This window comes from Lupinus angustifolius, chromosome LG19, assembly GCF_001865875.1.
Source record: "Lupinus angustifolius cultivar Tanjil chromosome LG19, LupAngTanjil_v1.0, whole genome shotgun sequence".
NCBI classification, from domain to species: domain Eukaryota; kingdom Viridiplantae; phylum Streptophyta; class Magnoliopsida; order Fabales; family Fabaceae; genus Lupinus; species Lupinus angustifolius.
In genome coordinates this window covers 16,997,169-17,008,050 of record NC_032027.1, presented here as the reverse complement: position 1 = coordinate 17,008,050, position 10,882 = coordinate 16,997,169, and positions in this window count along the sequence as shown.

The window sequence follows — 10,882 nt, the reverse complement described above, 5'->3', positions numbered from 1 at the left end:
TATATATATTTTGAATGCATTCACATGTTTTAAAAAATAATTATATTACTATATAAATATAATTTTAATATGAATATATATATTACATATATTGAAATTAAAATTTAAAAGTTTTATTTCTCTCCGTTATGTAAATAGTTATATATATATATATATATATATATATTAAATTGAAAAATAGTTCTTATTCAACGCATCTCGAAATTTGACTTAAGTTAATTTTTTAAAATTCAACTTCAATTCGGTCAAATTTAACTCTTTTCATTTTCGCCTTACATGAAAATATTGTCTAGATATTCCCATATCATTAAATCCTTAATAAAACTAATATATTAATATATGATGCTAAAAATATAAATAAATGAAAAACTTTACGTTGACATACACATACACTAAATACTTATATTTATATATTTATTATGTATCTATCAACAAACCTTTCAAACGTAAGTTAATTAATATTTGTTTTCTACCCATATAATTTATTAACCTTTTATATTATCTATGTATAACTATGAATTATTTTATTAATTTTAATATTGTTTCATATATTTATTCATTTAATAGTTTCTTGAAATTACTATTCATCTTGAATCTATATTAAAATTTAGAATAAATATTTATTTAGGTTTTTAAATTTTATTGTTTGTATCAATTTGATCTTTGAAAAACTAAAAACCTAAAATGATATTCAAATATTTGAAATATAGGTCAAACTAGGGTTTTCTAATATTTTTATAAAAGCAATTTCTGACACTTTAATCCCTGGCAAAGATTTTAATCTACATTTATATTTTTTAAAGATTATTTTTGACTTTTTAAATTTTTTAGAATTAATTTGATACATGTAGAAATTTTTATTAAAGAAATTTAGCATTCACTCTAAACTTTACTACCGTAGCTATGAAAAGATTACAGATTTAACAAATTACTAATTATCAATGAATGTTGGTTCAAGTGGTATATGTTTGATTCTCTTTAAGCAAGATCTTGGGTTCGAGTCTTGTGAAAAAAATATTCATTGGAATAATTAGCCCCACATACATATGGATGTTTTCGATTCGGACATGATTACCTCCAATACAAAGATACACGTGGAAACCAAAAAAAATAATCATTCAATTTTCGAATGTCATAAGATTTATTTGCTTTTATGTTACCAATTTATTATATAAGCCTTTTAATTAGGTTAATAAATTATAATTACCGGCTTCTTTCCTTTTTATTTGTCTTTTAAAAAGGAAAGTTCTCAAAATGTTTTAATCAAGGAAGTTCTTATTGATTTGTTTATTCTACCATAAACACCATCTTCACTTAAATTTTAGTGACATTATTCAGTTTTAATAAGATTATACAAATCAACACATATATTATATTAGCTTCAAATGATAGATGAGGGTAATCATTCAAACAAGAAAATAGAGTAACAAAACTTTAAGGAGTGTTAATGTAGTTTAAGGTTAATTAATTATATGTTAGATACAATAAACTCATAATTTATACATTTGCTATATAATTTGATTATGAAGTCACTCTTGTATTTTATATATTTAAGTAATATCTCCTTATAATTATTGATACATTTATACAAAATATAAAAATTTTATTTCATCTCGAGTTGTTCACCATATTTTTAGTCATTTTTAATAAGTCTTAAAATAATGATAATGAAATGATGATCCATACACTATTATTTCGTTTGAATCACTTTCGTGATTTTAACATTATATCATTAACAATAATTAATTTAAGTGTTGAAGATAACATAAAGTATATTTAGAGACTTTAGTGTCTAAGTACTTGCGAATAATGGCGGAGCTTCATGAGGGTAGATGGGGGCAACTGTGCCCCTAGATTTTTTTCTCAACTTTATAAATATTTTTATTTACCTTATTTCAAATATATATTTTTATTTTATACAAATTGTATATTTCTTTTAAAAATTATAGATAATAGATAAAGTTTTTTACATGTGTAAATGTAGATATAGCATATAATATTTTTACTTTATTTAAGTTCATAATGATTTTGCATTTAAGAAGATATTATAAGATACATATCATTTTTGTCAAACTTTTGCAGCACAAGTCCTAATATTCTATTTATTTTTATAAATTATTTAATATTTATAACATATGTACTTTTGCATAAAAATTATACATATGGACTTCAACGCAAGTAAGAAAATATTTATTTGAGATGTGAATTTCAATCTTTTATTATTGATATCATTAGTAATTCATATTTAAAAAATTGTCAATCATATCTGAATTAAGTGCAACTTTGATGATACGATAAAAGTGAATGCATATAATTCGTTTGATTAAGTTATTCGTCCTATCTTAACTATTCTAATTTAACTACTACAGGAAGATCATTTTCAACAATTTAGATAACTAAGTAAACTCATATAGGAAAATAAAATATGAATTTCTTGTAGATAATATAATGATTTATATTAAAATATAAATAGTTGAAATTTTTACTCTTAATTCATTCATCAATGAATTGAAGTCTTCAACTATGAGCCATTTTAAACGAATGTACATTTTTTATTTAATGTTTTTAATTTTTAAATATTATTATTTAGAATTAATATGTTATTTTAAAACTTTGAAACAATTATCTATATTTCTTTAAATTTGTTGTTACTTAATTAATCTTAATTATGAATTAAAATTAAATATTATTATTCCTCCTAAACTTTAGGTCATGATCCGCCACTACTTACGAACCTTCATTTATATTACAAACAAATATATCTGCTAATGACAACGGTGGTAGGCAATAAACTATACTGTTTAATCCCACACAATATTTCCACAAGATATTGTATACATGAAGTCATTTTAAAATAGTATATTAGTTAATGTCTCTTCATTATTTTTTGTTCTTTACCAAATGCATCAATAATTTTAAGGAGTTATTATTTAAATACACAAAACAAGAAAGAAGAGTGATTTCATAATCAAAATTTATATTTAAATGTACAAATGAACAATTTATCCTAACTAATGTATAATTAATTAATTAAAATAAATCACACTAACACATATTGTAATTTCACTTAATTACACTCATCACTCATTTATGTTTAAAAGTACACTAGCACCCCTATAATGGTAATCAATGCAATGTGCATGTATGAATTAAGAGGGATTTATATAGTTGCAAAAAAATAAGAGTGATTTGTATAATTTGATTGAAATATGATATCGATGTAGTTACTTTTAAAAAATAATTAGAAGAAGGAAATGATACTTGTAGTTAAATACCATCCAAAAATCAAATATACCATACTAAATCGTTGATCTAAACAGAAACAAAAAAAATCAATTTATTCATATTAAAATCTCAACCATTTTTAAACAGTTCAAATCAGGTTTAAAATCATTTTTAGAAGTGGCTCAGTTTTATAACCCGAAGTTTATTATGAGCCTTAAGCAATTCTAAAATCAATTTTAATCTTGAACCAGTTCTAAATTATTTTTTAGCCAGATTATGAAATCTTTTATCAAAAAAAATAATTAAATAAAAAACTAAACCATATAATTTTAATTTGATTTTAATTTTTATGAAAACCAAACTATGGACGTAATTAATTATAGTACATGGCCACAATTGTCAAAAAGAGCAACTGGTTAATTATATATGTAAAAAAATCATTCATTATAATTTGGTAACATATATTTATATGTCATAGGATAAAATTAAGTTCAATTATTCTAATATAGGAATATAGTATTAAAATCCCATCATGATTTTCCTTATATACCATATTTTTTTCACATCTTTTAATTATCATTTGCTTTTGGTACATGATTTTGTGGCTGTTGGTTGTAACATAGAATAAGCAAACTTAGTACGAATGACACGAGATCATAGATTGTTGGTACATCACATTGATGATTAGCCTAAAAGGGACATAAATAATTACTCACATAATTAATCTATCTGTCAATTTTGTCTTGAGTGGTGCAACATGGTACAATATGCATTTGATTAAGAGTTTAAAATCTATGCAATGACAGTGTAAAATTTTTTACACTGTCAGCACATCATTCATTATTGATTTGTAATACTTTTGTTTGAAAGTCAATATTAACAAACATATGAATAGTGAGGATTTGCTGACAGTATAAAAAGCACTTACACTATCAGTATATACATATTAAATCCTTTAATTAATTCAAGATCAAATTTTGGAATAAAGATCAATTCTTCTGTATTTATTGTCTCATTTGTTTACCAGTCCAATTAAAAAGTGACATATAATTAAAAATAAAATTCATAAAAATAGAAAGTAATTTTTTATATTACTTTGTGGAATATAATTGACTTGGGAAATAGAAACATATTGTTCCAAATTTTGTACATGCAAGTTTCAATTGCCTTATAAACAAAACCATGTAGTTGGTTATTGGAATCACCAAACAATTCTGATCCTTACCTATTTGATTTTGAGTGTCCAACTAATGTTTTTAACTTGTACTATTTTTGGATGAAATGAAAGGAATGTTACTAATTTTGATTCATTAGGATTCAATATAATTGTACCCTTTCTAATGTATTGAATTGCTTGTGAATCTCTATTATGGAACCTTCACTTTGGATTGAAGTAATATATTAGAGTGCTAACAAATTTAATGTGAATTTCAATCAATAATCATTACATGTTACATTAACTAATAGGAATAAATTGAAATATCAAGCTCTTATGCTTAACAACAATAATGGAAAGTCTAAGTGATTGGTAGATTAAGCTTATTGTCCACAAAAGCTTAATCATATGGACACAAGAAAGCTCTTTTTAGTGGATATTGTTGATTGTATAAATAATGCATTAGTTTTTCACCTTAGCAATTGTTAGATAGGCTCACTCTACTTTAATTTTGGAGAAATTACTTACTCCAATATTTGGTTATGTATGGAAAGATTGAAATAAAATGACTATAAATTTAGGTATTCATTTAATCTTATTAGGTATATGCGCTTCTTTCTTCTAGTATTCAACGCTCTTAATCCAATTTGACTCTTAGTCCAAGTGTTACTAAAATTACTTTTTGGAGGAGAAAGGTGAATTGTTAGTGTGGAGGATTTGGAAGTTGTTGGTCCAAAGCTAAATAATCTATGGAAAAAATAATTGGTGAAAGATGTAATTATAAACCCTAGAGAATTAGTGATTTTTTTATACTACTAAAGGTTATTCTCACCTTTTCGGTATATAACTAATTTTGTTTGGGTTATATGATTTCTCTCCCAATAAATATCGTTATAAGAAATAAAAATTTTGAACTTTTTGAATTAGTGATTTAAATAAGAGTAGAGTTGAATGATACCTCAATTAAAAAAATCATGTAACCAAAAACTTGTGAGAAATTTATTTTGGGATTAGGATTGGTGAATTCATTGTGTTGTTGGCATTTTCTGATTTGATAAAATGATTTTAATAATTTAATTGTTCGTTAAATCTTGGATGATTTAGTGGCCCCTACTACATTATTTCATTTAATTATCATCCATTATTCTTTTTGATTTGTGTCAAAATCGTCACCTATTAGATTTTTTTACTTAATTATTCCCTGGTTTTGAAAACTGGACCGTAATGGACAGTTCAACCGGATTTGAAAATGATTCTGGTTTATCGTCTTAACCGTGTGAGGGTTTGACCGCTTTGAATCGGAAGTAAACCTGACGGTTCACTTAAAAATTAAAATAATTGAACTCTACTCTAATCTTTTGTTTCACTTCAGTCCAAAAAAAGAAGATAAAAAGATGTTACTTCAATTTAATTATACATGATTATTAATTATATAAAATTTTACATTTATATATTATTATATATCTATAGATAAAAAATATTAATAATGTATAAAACTAATCGCTCAGACCAAACAGTTTAACCAGTTAAACCTAATATGAGATTTCTTCGGATGTCGGTTTTCATACTACTGAATTATTCACTCATTTTGACTTGTTGAGTGAATTTCAATGTGTTTAGGAACTACGAACTAATATTTGTCCTTAATGGGCAAAGCTCGTTTGATGTGCAATTTATACTTCAAAGTTTAATATATATAAATATATATATCAAATTCTGATGTTAATTTATTGAAATACGATAATTTTAAACTTTCAACATATATTCAATTAGTTAAATTGATGCGCCTTTACTCTTATCATCTAAATTTGGTTGGTATTCTCTTTTGATTATACTAATGCTAACCATGTATTAAAAAAAGGAAATGTACATGATTTTTTATGTAAAGACATCCTTCTATTTCTTGTAGTTATATATATTCAAAACTTTTTTTTTAATGTACACCATTTTTTTTAAAGAAAGGCCTAATAAATTAAATTCAGAGATTCTAAATTACCACATTTCTATTGCTCTAGGAATATACATTTGGTGGATTTTGCTGAATCATAGGTGATTTGAATCATTATATTTTGGCTCACTCCTAGCAAAACCATCTCCAAACATTAGAAAAGTAATAAAATGTAATTTTGTTGGTAATCTCCAAGCCTATAAATTATCAGGCTGAGAAGAAAATTTTAATTTTAGGTAATTTATGTAAAGAATAAAATATCGCATGGTATAAGGAAATAAGTTATTTTCTCCAGCCATTAAAATGATGACATATGCCATATTTAATTATTTTTTATAAAAATATTTCTAAAACTAAACAAAATAGTACACATGTCATTTTATTGAGTAAAAAAATAAATATTGTAATATGAGAAATACTTTATTCTTCTGAAAATAGAAACAACTTAACTACTTTTCTTTATGATTTTCAAATTGCCTATGTTCTGTATATATCCTTTATTCATAGTTATTAGATTGTATATTATTTGTTGGACAAAGACGAAAGTCAAAGGAGTTTGACTGTTTTTGCATATGAGATTCTCTAATAAAATCAAGGTCATAAAAAGATAAGATCGCTGAGACTCAAAATTAATTATTCACAACTCATATTTTTAATTTACAAATTTATACAATCAATTTAACGATTAAGCAAAAATGTAAACTAGCATTTGAGAGTATCACTGTAGCTTGAACTGAAGTAGTTAAAAATCTAGGGTGTAAATGTTGTATTCGGTTTCATAACCAAACCGAATATATAGATATGGTTGGTTCAATTCAAATAAGTGAAATTTTTATTATAGGAATTAAACCGAACTAGTCATTAATGATTTAGTTTGGTTTTTTTGTTTTTTCTAATTTGCCATCAATTTGAACGCTCAAAATATATTCTATGAGACATTGGTTATCTATAAAAATAAAAACACTACTATTATTATAATCTACAATTACTAACATATATTATAATATATTTCATAATTAAACATATATAATCATTAATAACATATATAAAAGTAACATATAACAATTTATAGTATATGTTAATTTCAAACCAAATATCACGATTCGATGAAAAGTTAAAAGATAAATTTCAAATCATTAAGACATTGAGAAAGTAATACATATATATAACACTTCTCATATAACAGTAACATAAATAAAAATCTAGTAACATACATAATAGTAAAATTCACACAAAATTTATAATTTAAGCCATAAAATTGGTTGAATAATACAATATTATTCTCTAATATTTATTTCTCAAATACAGCCAAGGAAAAAAGATATAGACATAAATGAAAAAGAAAGGTTCAATTAGCTCTTTAACAATCATCTACGTAGTTCTAGAAAAAATAGTTAACTGCGAAAAATATTCTACGATAATTTCATTCATAATTTTAAACTTTAGGCAAATTTGGCAATGTCGAAAGTATGTTTAACATACCAGTGCAAATTAGATCAATTTTTTTTGGGTGAAAATGTCTGTTTATAAGTTGTTAAGTGTAATATTAATACACTATTAATCTATGTAAAAATTTATACATAAATAATATATCATTTATTATTAATTTGTATTACTCATACATAATTTTTATAACATTTTTTATAACTCTTAATATGAGCTATTTTAACCCACACTTACTATCTTTGAAAATAAAATTGAATTTTTAAATTTTAAGAGATTAAGTAACATAAAAAAATTTAGAGTTTGAATTTTGAAATATATGCATTATCAGTTTAAAGTTTTTACATTGTTAGCATATCATTCACTTTAGTTATGGGATGAATGTAGCATTGGTTGGTTAAAAGTCTTTTTGACAAATGCATTGAATCAATCATGATTATTTCAGCCTTGGAATTCTTCCTCGCGTAAATTTGGGTAAGTTATACACGTTTTCATTCTTATTAATTATTGTATGTTGAATTTGTTATTAAAAAGTAAGAAAAATTAATTTAGTATTTAAATATCACAAATACAAGTTAAAATAATTTATGATAGGAATTTAAGCCTGGAAATTAGAAAAACAACTAGTTTTTTTATATCTTTGTTAGCCATTTTTTATTTTTCAGAGAAATTGATAGAGTAAATTTTTTGATAGAAAGGTGGGGTACAATTTGACTTCATTATGTAAGGTCATCAAAATCATGGGGCCATTTAGATCCTACGGTGGCCCCACTTAACCGATGGTGTTGTCCTTGACCCATTCTCATTCAGTTATCATTACTACATACAAAATAGAATGAGATGACGCTTTTACTTTTTAAAAATAAAGATATGATATTTTATTTTTAAATGTAAATGTAAAATAAAGAATTTGTCTCTTTATCATTGGAGATGGTTTTTTTCATTCTCATTTGTTTTTTTATATTACCAAAGATACTTCCTAACCCTTTCAGGGAAATGAACTAACCTCTTTCGAGGTGTGTGATTGTCCCTCCTAACCTAATATTTTTAGTGAATTAAATTAACTATTTTAAGGTGTGTAATTGTCTTTCTTAGTAAGTGCCATTTATAAGAATCGAAAAGTTAATATTATTGTTAACTCAAATGGGATGGCTTTAGATTATTTTTGAACTTAACATTTATCAGCTTATAATAGAAACTTGCTCAAAGACATGAATGGGGCATAGATATAGAGCCCCACTTCTTCATCAACTGCAATTATCCTATCCATATATCTCTTTTAATACGTAGAAATGCAATTTATTATTTATATTTATTTATTATTAACTTTGAAATAAAAGTAAGTAATACAAATTAATGATAAATAATATACTGACTATTAAGTGTACATAAATTTTTACACTAACAATAAACAAATATTATACACTTACATTTAAAGGATCTTTCTTATAAATAAGTAAAAAAAAGGTATATTTAACAACATAGTTTAATTTCATCTCTCTCTTAAAAGTGGAAAAGGCAAGAGAGATAATGATATACTACAAATATGTTAGAGCTTTAATGTCATCCAACATTTCCCCCTCCTGTGAATATCTTTAAAACTAGATAAAAAATTAAATGAAAAAGTAAAAATACATTTAATGTCATTAAAATATTAAAAGTATTCAATCTTCTTTATAGGAGAAGGACTTCTAGGAAGAAAATGCAGGAGAATTTAGAACTCTTCCTCTTTGTAATATTCTCTTCAACACACTTCAGATATAGTTAATTAAATCATTATTTATGATCTCATCGATTTAACGTAAAGCATTACCCTTAGCTAATAGCCAAACATTATCACATCATTAACAACCAATTTCTCGGATTTTTTATAAGATTGTTTTGGAACGTTGCTTTAGTCATATTTATAGAGCATTTTCAAAATTTTATGTAAAATAAATGAATTTCTTATCAAAATAATCTTATTTAATTAAAGAGTAAATTATGCTGACACCTTATGAGTTTTAGTGGAATTGTATAACTCACTCGTCTTTTTTAAAACATACACAAATCATCTCTAATTATATACATGCATTACACTGACTACCCATGCGGGAGAGATAATTGTAATTTCTTAAACAAAATAATGTGACGATTGTAATTAAGTTAAGAAATATGGTATATTGTGAAGAAGACAAATTCAAATAATATAATAGTCAATGTCTATTCATTATTTTTTGGTTCGTTACAAACTGTATAAATAATTCCAAGGATGTGTTTGACCACTCTTATACTCTATTGTAACTAACTAAAATAATGAATAGATGTTGACTTTTATACTATTTGAACTTACCTTCACAATATATTTAACTTAATTACACTTATCGCCATATTTTATTTTAAAAATTACACTTATCTCTCTATGAGGTGTAGTCGGTGTAATGCATGTATATAATTAGGAGTGATTTGTGTAAGTTTAAAAAAGATGAGTGATCTCTATAATTTTACTAAAACTCAGGGGATGTCAGTATAATTTACTCTTAATTAAATAATTTGATTAAAAGGTAAAATGATTTAATTTCATTAATAAATGACAAATTTGTTAAATTATCTACAACTGTTGATAAATTTAATTATATTTTTATATTTTTTATTCAACATAAGACCAATGTCATTTACGGGTGGGCATGGAATGGATAAAGTTTGTCCCTTACGTGACCATAAATGTTGGTCAAATTATTTTTTGAACTCGAACTCGACCTAGACCTAATAAAAGCCTAACCTAGACCTAATGAAACTCGACCATATTCAGACTCAATCATAATCGAGCAAAATCAAATGAATGAGTAACGTCGAGTCCTCTATTAAGTGCAAATTTGATCATAATTTTCACATCAATTTTATGGCATATTAACAATTTAATCAACTCAAATATGTGAAATTATACTTATATATATGGTTAAAACTTGTTTGATTGGCTAAATATAATTTACGAAGTATTTTGCAGACTTAATCTAGAGGAAAGATAAAAAATGCTAAGTTTTTGGACAAAACTCGGTCAAGCTCAATACTAGGATCACATTGAGCGGATAGACAACATCTAATAGATGTGCTCAGCGCTAGAGCCATAC